Below are 10,961 nucleotides of genomic sequence, written 5' to 3' on the forward strand. Positions count from 1 at the left end.
TCAGCCCGAAATAAACGCGTTTTTTCAGACAACTGAATCCCCATGTAACAGCAAGGCTCAGAGGAGCCCACACACTCAGCTCTTAACCCCAGTGTGCAGAAAGGGTCAAAACGTGTTTTTCAGCAGAAATAAACATGTTTCTGCAAGTTTGGTCAACCCCATGTAAGTTATGGGGCAGTAACAGAACACTTTTCAAAACGTGTTTTTCAGCCCGAAATAAACGCGTTTTTTCAGACAACTGAATCCCCATGCAGCAGCAAGGCTCAGAGGAGCCCACACACTCAGCTCTTAACCCCAGTGTGCAGAAAGAGTCAAAACATGTTTTTCAGCAGAAATAAACATGTTTCTGCAAGTTTGGTCAACCCCATGTAAGTTATGGGGCAGTAACAGAACACTTTTCAAAACGTGTTTTTCAGCCCGAAATAAACGCGTTTTTTCAGACAACTGAATCCCCATGTAACAGCAAGGCTCAGAGGAGCCCACACACTCAGATCTTAACCCCAGTGTGCAGAAAGGGTCAAAACGTGTTTTTCAGCAGAAATAAACATGTTTCTGCAAGTTTGGTCAACCCCATGTAAGTTATGGGGCAGTAACAGAACACTTTTCAAAACGTGTTTTTCAGCCCGAAATAAACGCGTTTTTTCAGACAACTGAATCCCCATGTAACAGCAAGGCTCAGAGGAGCCCACACACTCAGATCTTAACCCCAGTGTGCAGAAAGGGTCAAAACGTGTTTTTCAGCAGAAATAGACATGTTTCTACAAGTTTGGTCAACCCCATGTAAGTTATGGGACAGTAACAGAACACTTTTCAAAACGTGTTTTTCAGCCCGAAATAAACGCGTTTTTTCAGACAACTGAATCCCCATGCAACAGCAAGGCTCAGAAGAGCCCACACACTCAGCTCTTAACCCCAGTGTGCAGAGAGAGTCAAAACGTGTTTTTCAGCAGAAATAAACATGTTTCTGCAAGTTTGGTCAACCCCATGTAAGTTATGGGGCAGTAACAGAACACTTTTCAAAACGTGTTTTTCAGCTCGAAATAAACGCGTTTTTTCAGACAACTGAATCCCCATGCAGCAGCAAGGCTCAGAGGAGCCCACACACTCAGCTCTTAACCCCAGTGTGCAGAAAGAGTCAAAACGTGTTTTTCAGCAGAAATAAACATGTTTCTGCAAGTTTGGTCAACCCCATGTAAGTTATGGGGCAGTAACAGCACACTTTTCAAAACGTGTTTTTCAGCCCGAAATAAACGCGTTTTTTCAGACATCTGAATCCCCATGTAACAGCAAGGCTCAGAGGAGCCCACACACTCAGCTCTTAACCCCAGTGTGCAGAAAGGGTCAAAACGTGTTTTTCAGCAGAAATAAACATTTTTCTGCAAGTTTGGTCAACCCCATGTAAGTTATGGGGCAGTAACAGAACACTTTTCAAAACGTGTTTTTCAGCCCGAAATAAACGCGTTTTTTCAGACAACTGAATCCCCATGTAACAGAAAGGCTCAGAGGAGCCCACACACTCAGCTCTTAACCCCAGTGTGCAGAAAGGGTCAAAAAGTGTTTTTCAGCAGAAATAAACATGTTTCTGCAAGTTTGGTCAACCCCATGTAAGTTATGGGACAGTAACAGAACACTTTTCAAAACGTGTTTTTCAGCCCGAAATAAACGCGTTTTTTCAGACAACTGAATCCCCATGTAACAGCAAGGCTCAGAGGAGCCCACACACTCAGCTCTTAACCCCAGTGTGCAGAAAGGGTCAAAACGTGTTTTTCAGCAGAAATAAACATGTTTCTGCAAGTTTGGTCAACCCCATGTAAGTTATGGGGCAGTAACAGAACACTTTTCAAAACGTGTTTTTCAGCCCGAAATAAACGCGTTTTTTCAGACAACTGAATCCCCATGTAACAGCAAGGCTCAGAGGAGCCCACACACTCAGCTCTTAACCCCAGTGTGCAGAAAGGGTCACAACGTGTTTTTCAGCAGAAATAAACATGTTTCTGCAAGTTTGGTCAACCCCATGTAAGTTATGGGACAGTAACAGAACACTTTTCAAAACGTGTTTTTCAGCCCGAAATAAACGCGTTTTTTCAGACAACTGAATCCCCATGTAACAGCAAGGCTCAGAGGAGCCCACACACTCAGCTCTTAACCCCAGTGTGCAGAAAGGGTCAAAACGTGTTTTTCAGCAGAAATAAACATGTTTCTGCAAGTTTGGTCAACCCCATGTAAGTTATGGGGCAGTAACAGAACACTTTTCAAAACGTGTTTTTCAGCCCGAAATAAACGCGTTTTTTCAGACAACTGAATCCCCATGTAACAGCAAGGCTCAGAGGAGCCCACACACTCAGCTCTTAACCCCAGTGTGCAGAAAGGGTCAAAACGTGTTTTTCAGCAGAAATAAACATGTTTCTGCAAGTTTGGTCAACCCCATGTAAGTTATGGGGCAGTAACAGAACACTTTTCAAAACGTGTTTTTCAGCCCGAAATAAACGCGTTTTTTCAGACAACTGAATCCCCATGTAACAGCAAGGCTCAGAGGAGCCCACACACTCAGATCTTAACCCCAGTGTGCAGAAAGGGTCAAAACGTGTTTTTCAGCAGAAATAAACATGTTTCTGCAAGTTTGGTCAACCCCATGTAAGTTATGGGGCAGTAACAGAACACTTTTCAAAACGTGTTTTTCAGCCCGAAATAAACGCGTTTTTTCAGACAACTGAATCCCCATGTAACAGCAAGGCTCAGAGGAGCCCACACACTCAGCTCTTAACCCCAGTGTGCAGAGAGAGTCAAAACGTGTTTTTCAGCAGAAATAAACATGTTTCTGCAAGTTTGGTCAACCCCATGTAAGTTATGGGGCAGTAACAGCACACTTCTTAAAACGTGTTTTTCAGCCCGAAATAAACGCGTTTTTTCAGACATCTGAATCCCCATGTAACAGCAAGGCTCAGAGGAGCCCACACACTCAGCTCTTAACCCCAGTGTGCAGAAAGGGTCAAAACGTGTTTTTCAGCAGAAATAAACATGTTTCTGCAAGTTTGGTCAACCCCATGTAAGTTATGGGGCAGTAACAGAACACTTTTCAAAACGTGTTTTTCAGCCCGAAATAAACGCGTTTTTTCAGACAACTGAATCCCCATGCAGCAGCAAGGCTCAGAGGAGCCCACACACTCAGCTCTTAACCCCAGTGTGCAGAAAGAGTCAAAACGTGTTTTTCAGCAGAAATAAACATGTTTCTGCAAGTTTGGTCAACCCCATGTAAGTTATGGGGCAGTAACAGCACACTTTTCAAAACGTGTTTTTCAGCCCGAAATAAACGCGTTTTTTCAGACATCTGAATCCCCATGTAACAGCAAGGCTCAGAGGAGCCCACACACTCAGCTCTTAACCCCAGTGTGCAGAAAGGGTCAAAACGTGTTTTTCAGCAGAAATAAACATGTTTCTGCAAGTTTGGTCAACCCCATGTAAGTTATGGGGCAGTAACAGAACACTTTTCAAAACGTGTTTTTCAGCCCGAAATAAACGCGTTTTTTCAGACAACTGAATCCCCATGCAGCAGCAAGGCTCAGAGGAGCCCACACACTCAGCTCTTAACCCCAGTGTGCAGAAAGAGTCAAAACGTGTTTTTCAGCAGAAATAAACATGTTTCTGCAAGTTTGGTCAACCCCATGTAAGTTATGGGGCAGTAACAGCACACTTTTCAAAACGTGTTTTTCAGCCCGAAATAAACGCGTTTTTTCAGACATCTGAATCCCCATGTAACAGCAAGGCTCAGAGGAGCCCACACACTCAGCTCTTAACCCCAGTGTGCAGAAAGGGTCACAACGTGTTTTTCAGCAGAAATAAACATGTTTCTGCAAGTTTGGTCAACCCCATGTAAGTTATGGGACAGTAACAGAACACTTTTCAAAACGTGTTTTTCAGCCCGAAATAAACGCGTTTTTTCAGACAACTGAATCCCCATGTAACAGCAAGGCTCAGAGGAGCCCACACACTCAGCTCTTAACCCCAGTGTGCAGAAAGGGTCAAAACGTGTTTTTCAGCAGAAATAAACATGTTTCTGCAAGTTTGGTCAACCCCATGTAAGTTATGGGGCAGTAACAGAACACTTTTCAAAACGTGTTTTTCAGCCCGAAATAAACGCGTTTTTTCAGACAACTGAATCCCCATGTAACAGCAAGGCTCAGAGGAGCCCACACACTCAGATCTTAACCCCAGTGTGCAGAAAGGGTCAAAACGTGTTTTTCAGCAGAAATAAACATGTTTCTGCAAGTTTGGTCAACCCCATGTAAGTTATGGGGCAGTAACAGCACACTTTTCAAAACGTGTTTTTCAGCCCGAAATAAACGCGTTTTTTCAGACAACTGAATCCCCATGTAACAGAAATGCTCAGAGGAGCCCACACACTCAGCTCTTAACCCCAGTGTGCAGAAAGGGTCAAAACGTGTTTTTCAGCAGAAATAAACATGTTTCTGCAAGTTTGGTCAACCCCATGTAAGTTATGGGGCAGTAACAGAACACTTTTCAAAACGTGTTTTTCAGCCCGAAATAAACGCGTTTTTTCAGACAACTGAATCCCCATGTAACAGCAAGGCTCAGAGGAGCCCACACACTCAGCTCTTAACCCCAGTGTGCAGAAAGGGTCACAACGTGTTTTTCAGCAGAAATAAACATGTTTCTGCAAGTTTGGTCAACCCCATGTAAATTATGGGACAGTAACAGAACACTTTTCAAAACGTGTTTTTCAGCCCGAAATAAACGCGTTTTTTCAGACAACTGAATCCCCATGTAACAGCAAGGCTCAGAGGAGCCCACACACTCAGCTCTTAACCCCAGTGTGCAGAAAGGGTCAAAACGTGTTTTTCAGCAGAAATAAACATGTTTCTGCAAGTTTGGTCAACCCCATGTAAGTTATGGGGCAGTAACAGAACACTTTTCAAAACGTGTTTTTCAGCCCGAAATAAACGCGTTTTTTCAGACAACTGAATCCCCATGTAACAGCAAGGCTCAGAGGAGCCCACACACTCAGCTCTTAACCCCAGTGTGCAGAAAGGGTCACAACGTGTTTTTCAGCAGAAATAAACATGTTTCTGCAAGTTTGGTCAACCCCATGTAAGTTATGGGACAGTAACAGAACACTTTTCAAAACGTGTTTTTCAGCCCGAAATAAACGCGTTTTTTCAGACAACTGAATCCCCATGTAACAGCAAGGCTCAGAGGAGCCCACACACTCAGCTCTTAACCCCAGTGTGCAGAAAGGGTCAAAACGTGTTTTTCAGCAGAAATAAACATGTTTCTGCAAGTTTGGTCAACCCCATGTAAGTTATGGGGCAGTAACAGAACACTTTTCAAAACGTGTTTTTCAGCCCGAAATAAACGCGTTTTTTCAGACAACTGAATCCCCATGTAACAGCAAGGCTCAGAGGAGCCCACACACTCAGATCTTAACCCCAGTGTGCAGAAAGGGTCAAAACGTGTTTTTCAGCAGAAATAAACATGTTTCTGCAAGTTTGGTCAACCCCATGTAAGTTATGGGGCAGTAACAGAACACTTTTCAAAACGTGTTTTTCAGCCCGAAATAAACGCGTTTTTTCAGACAACTGAATCCCCATGCAGCAGCAAGGCTCAGAGGAGCCCACACACTCAGCTCTTAACCCCAGTGTGCAGAAAGAGTCAAAACGTGTTTTTCAGCAGAAATAAACATGTTTCTGCAAGTTTGGTCAACCCCATGTAAGTTATGGGGCAGTAACAGCACACTTTTCAAAACGTGTTTTTCAGCCCGAAATAAACGCGTTTTTTCAGACATCTGAATCCCCATGTAACAGCAAGGCTCAGAGGAGCCCACACACTCAGCTCTTAACCCCAGTGTGCAGAAAGGGTCAAAACGTGTTTTTCAGCAGAAATAAACATTTTTCTACAAGTTTGGTCAACCCCATGTAAGTTATGGGGCAGTAACAGAACACTTTTCAAAACGTGTTTTTCAGCCCGAAATAAACGCGTTTTTTCAGACAACTGAATCCCCATGTAACAGCAAGGCTCAGAGGAGCCCACACACTCAGCTCTTAACCCCAGTGTGCAGAAAGGGTCACAACGTGTTTTTCAGCAGAAATAAACATGTTTCTGCAAGTTTGGTCAACCCCATGTAAGTTATGGGACAGTAACAGAACACTTTTCAAAACGTGTTTTTCAGCCCGAAATAAACGCGTTTTTTCAGACAACTGAATCCCCATGTAACAGCAAGGCTCAGAGGAGCCCACACACTCAGCTCTTAACCCCAGTGTGCAGAAAGGGTCAAAACGTGTTTTTCAGCAGAAATAAACATGTTTCTGCAAGTTTGGTCAACCCCATGTAAGTTATGGGGCAGTAACAGAACACTTTTCAAAACGTGTTTTTCAGCCCGAAATAAACGCGTTTTTTCAGACAACTGAATCCCCATGTAACAGCAAGGCTCAGAGGAGCCCACACACTCAGCTCTTAACCCCAGTGTGCAGAAAGGGTCAAAACGTGTTTTTCAGCAGAAATAAACATTTTTCTGCAAGTTTGGTCAACACCATGTAAGTTATGGGGCAGTAACAGAACACTTTTCAAAACGTGTTTTTCAGCCCGAAATAAACGCGTTTTTTCAGACAACTGAATCCCCATGTAACAGCAAGGCTCAGAGGAGCCCACACACTCAGATCTTAACCCCAGTGTGCAGAAAGGGTCAAAACGTGTTTTTCAGCAGAAATAAACATGTTTCTGCAAGTTTGGTCAACCCCATGTAAGTTATGGGACAGTAACAGAACACTTTTCAAAACGTGTTTTTCAGCCCGAAATAAACGCGTTTTTTCAGACAACTGAATCCCCATGTAACAGCAAGGCTCAGAGGAGCCCACACACTCAGATCTTAACCCCAGTGTGCAGAAAGGGTCAAAACGTGTTTTTCAGCAGAAATAAACATGTTTCTGCAAGTTTGGTCAACCCCATGTAAGTTATGGGGCAGTAACAGAACACTTTTCAAAACGTGTTTTTCAGCCCGAAATAAACGCGTTTTTTCAGACAACTGAATCCCCATGTAACAGCAAGGCTCAGAGGAGCCCACACACTCAGCTCTTAACCCCAGTGTGCAGAGAGAGTCAAAACGTGTTTTTCAGCAGAAATAAACATGTTTCTGCAAGTTTGGTCAACCCCATGTAAGTTATGGGGCAGTAACAGCACACTTCTTAAAACGTGTTTTTCAGCCCGAAATAAACGCGTTTTTTCAGACATCTGAATCCCCATGTAACAGCAAGGCTCAGAGGAGCCCACACACTCAGCTCTTAACCCCAGTGTGCAGAAAGGGTCAAAACGTGTTTTTCAGCAGAAATAAACATGTTTCTGCAAGTTTGGTCAACCCCATGTAAGTTATGGGGCAGTAACAGAACACTTTTCAAAACGTGTTTTTCAGCCCGAAATAAACGCGTTTTTTCAGACAACTGAATCCCCATGCAGCAGCAAGGCTCAGAGGAGCCCACACACTCAGCTCTTAACCCCAGTGTGCAGAAAGAGTCAAAACGTGTTTTTCAGCAGAAATAAACATGTTTCTGCAAGTTTGGTCAACCCCATGTAAGTTATGGGGCAGTAACAGCACACTTTTCAAAACGTGTTTTTCAGCCCGAAATAAATGCGTTTTTTCAGACATCTGAATCCCCATGTAACAGCAAGGCTCAGAGGAGCCCACACACTCAGATCTTAACCCCAGTGTGCAGAAAGGGTCAAAACGTGTTTTTCAGCAGAAATAAACATGTTTCTGCAAGTTTGGTCAACCCCATGTAAGTTATGGGGCAGTAACAGAACACTTTTCAAAACGTGTTTTTCAGCCCGAAATAAACGCGTTTTTTCAGACAACTGAATCCCCATGTAACAGCAAGGCTCAGAGGAGCCCACACACTCAGCTCTTAACCCCAGTGTGCAGAGAGAGTCAAAACGTGTTTTTCAGCAGAAATAAACATGTTTCTGCAAGTTTGGTCAACCCCATGTAAGTTATGGGGCAGTAACAGCACACTTCTTAAAACGTGTTTTTCAGCCCGAAATAAACGCGTTTTTTCAGACATCTGAATCCCCATGTAACAGCAAGGCTCAGAGGAGCCCACACACTCAGCTCTTAACCCCAGTGTGCAGAAAGGGTCAAAACGTGTTTTTCAGCAGAAATAAACATTTTTCTGCAAGTTTGGTCAACCCCATGTAAGTTATGGGGCAGTAACAGAACACTTTTCAAAACGTGTTTTTCAGCCCGAAATAAACGCGTTTTTTCAGACAACTGAATCCCCATGTAACAGCAAGGCTCAGAGGAGCCCACACACTCAGCTCTTAACCCCAGTGTGCAGAAAGGGTCAAAACGTGTTTTTCAGCAGAAATAAACATGTTTCTGCAAGTTTGGTCAACCCCATGTAAGTTATGGGACAGTAACAGAACACTTTTCAAAACGTGTTTTTCAGCCCGAAATAAACGCGTTTTTTCAGACAACTGAATCCCCATGTAACAGCAAGGCTCAGAGGAGCCCACACACTCAGCTCTTAACCCCAGTGTGCAGAAAGGGTCAAAACGTGTTTTTCAGCAGAAATAAACATGTTTCTGCAAGTTTGGTCAACCCCATGTAAGTTATGGGGCAGTAACAGAACACTTTTCAAAACGTGTTTTTCAGCCCGAAATAAACGCGTTTTTTCAGACAACTGAATCCCCATGTAACAGCAAGGCTCAGAGGAGCCCACACACTCAGCTCTTAACCCCAGTTTGCAGAAAGGGTCACAACGTGTTTTTCAGCAGAAATAAACATGTTTCTGCAAGTTTGGTCAACCCCATGTAAGTTATGGGACAGTAACAGAACACTTTTCAAAACGTGTTTTTCAGCCCGAAATAAACGCGTTTTTTCAGACAACTGAATCCCCATGTAACAGCAAGGCTCAGAGGAGCCCACACACTCAGCTCTTAACCCCAGTGTGCAGAAAGGGTCAAAACGTGTTTTTCAGCAGAAATAAACATGTTTCTGCAAGTTTGGTCAACCCCATGTAAGTTATGGGGCAGTAACAGAACACTTTTCAAAACGTGTTTTTCAGCCCGAAATAAACGCGTTTTTTCAGACAACTGAATCCCCATGTAACAGCAAGGCTCAGAGGAGCCCACACACTCAGCTCTTAACCCCAGTGTGCAGAAAGGGTCACAACGTGTTTTTCAGCAGAAATAAACATGTTTCTGCAAGTTTGGTCAACCCCATGTAAGTTATGGGACAGTAACAGAACACTTTTCAAAACGTGTTTTTCAGCCCGAAATAAACGCGTTTTTTCAGACAACTGAATCCCCATGTAACAGCAAGGCTCAGAGGAGCCCACACACTCAGCTCTTAACCCCAGTGTGCAGAAAGGGTCAAAACGTGTTTTTCAGCAGAAATAAACATGTTTCTGCAAGTTTGGTCAACCCCATGTAAGTTATGGGGCAGTAACAGAACACTTTTCAAAACGTGTTTTTCAGCCCGAAATAAACGCGTTTTTTCAGACAACTGAATCCCCATGTAACAGCAAGGCTCAGAGGAGCCCACACACTCAGATCTTAACCCCAGTGTGCAGAAAGGGTCAAAACGTGTTTTTCAGCAGAAATAAACATGTTTCTGCAAGTTTGGTCAACCCCATGTAAGTTATGGGGCAGTAACAGCACACTTTTCAAAACGTGTTTTTCAGCCCGAAATAAACGCGTTTTTTCAGACAACTGAATCCCCATGTAACAGAAATGCTCAGAGGAGCCCACACACTCAGCTCTTAACCCCAGTGTGCAGAAAGGGTCAAAACGTGTTTTTCAGCAGAAATAAACATGTTTCTGCAAGTTTGGTCAACCCCATGTAAGTTATGGGACAGTAACAGAACACTTTTCAAAACGTGTTTTTCAGCCCGAAATAAACGCGTTTTTTCAGACAACTGAATCCCCATGTAACAGCAAGGCTCAGAGGAGCCCACACACTCAGCTCTTAACCCCAGTGTGCAGAAAGGGTCAAAACGTGTTTTTCAGCAGAAATAAACATGTTTCTGCAAGTTTGGTCAACCCCATGTAAGTTATGGGGCAGTAACAGAACACTTTTCAAAACGTGTTTTTCAGCCCGAAATAAACGCGTTTTTTCAGACAACTGAATCCCCATGTAACAGCAAGGCTCAGAGGAGCCCACACACTCAGCTCTTAACCCCAGTGTGCAGAAAGGGTCACAACGTGTTTTTCAGCAGAAATAAACACGTTTCTGCAAGTTTGGTCAACCCCATGTAAATTATGGGACAGTAACAGAACACTTTTCAAAACGTGTTTTTCAGCCCGAAATAAACGCGTTTTTTCAGACAACTGAATCCCCATGTAACAGCAAGGCTCAGAGGAGCCCACACACTCAGCTCTTAACCCCAGTGTGCAGAAAGGGTCAAAACGTGTTTTTCAGCAGAAATAAACATGTTTCTGCAAGTTTGGTCAACCCCATGTAAGTTATGGGGCAGTAACAGAACACTTTTCAAAACGTGTTTTTCAGCCCGAAATAAACGCGTTTTTTCAGACAACTGAATCCCCATGTAACAGCAAGGCTCAGAGGAGCCCACACACTCAGCTCTTAACCCCAGTGTGCAGAAAGGGTCACAACGTGTTTTTCAGCAGAAATAAACATGTTTCTGCAAGTTTGGTCAACCCCATGTAAGTTATGGGACAGTAACAGAACACTTTTCAAAACGTGTTTTTCAGCCCGAAATAAACGCGTTTTTTCAGACAACTGAATCCCCATGTAACAGCAAGGCTCAGAGGAGCCCACACACTCAGCTCTTAACCCCAGTGTGCAGAAAGGGTCAAAACGTGTTTTTCAGCAGAAATAAACATGTTTCTGCAAGTTTGGTCAACCCCATGTAAGTTATGGGGCAGTAACAGAACACTTTTCAAAACGTGTTTTTCAGCCCGAAATAAACGCGTTTTTTCAGACAACTGAATCCCCA

Source organism: Lepisosteus platostomus (genome assembly GCF_059453375.1).
Source record: "Lepisosteus platostomus isolate fLepPlt1 chromosome 13 unlocalized genomic scaffold, fLepPlt1.hap1 SUPER_13_unloc_1, whole genome shotgun sequence".
Classification (NCBI taxonomy): domain Eukaryota; kingdom Metazoa; phylum Chordata; class Actinopteri; order Semionotiformes; family Lepisosteidae; genus Lepisosteus; species Lepisosteus platostomus.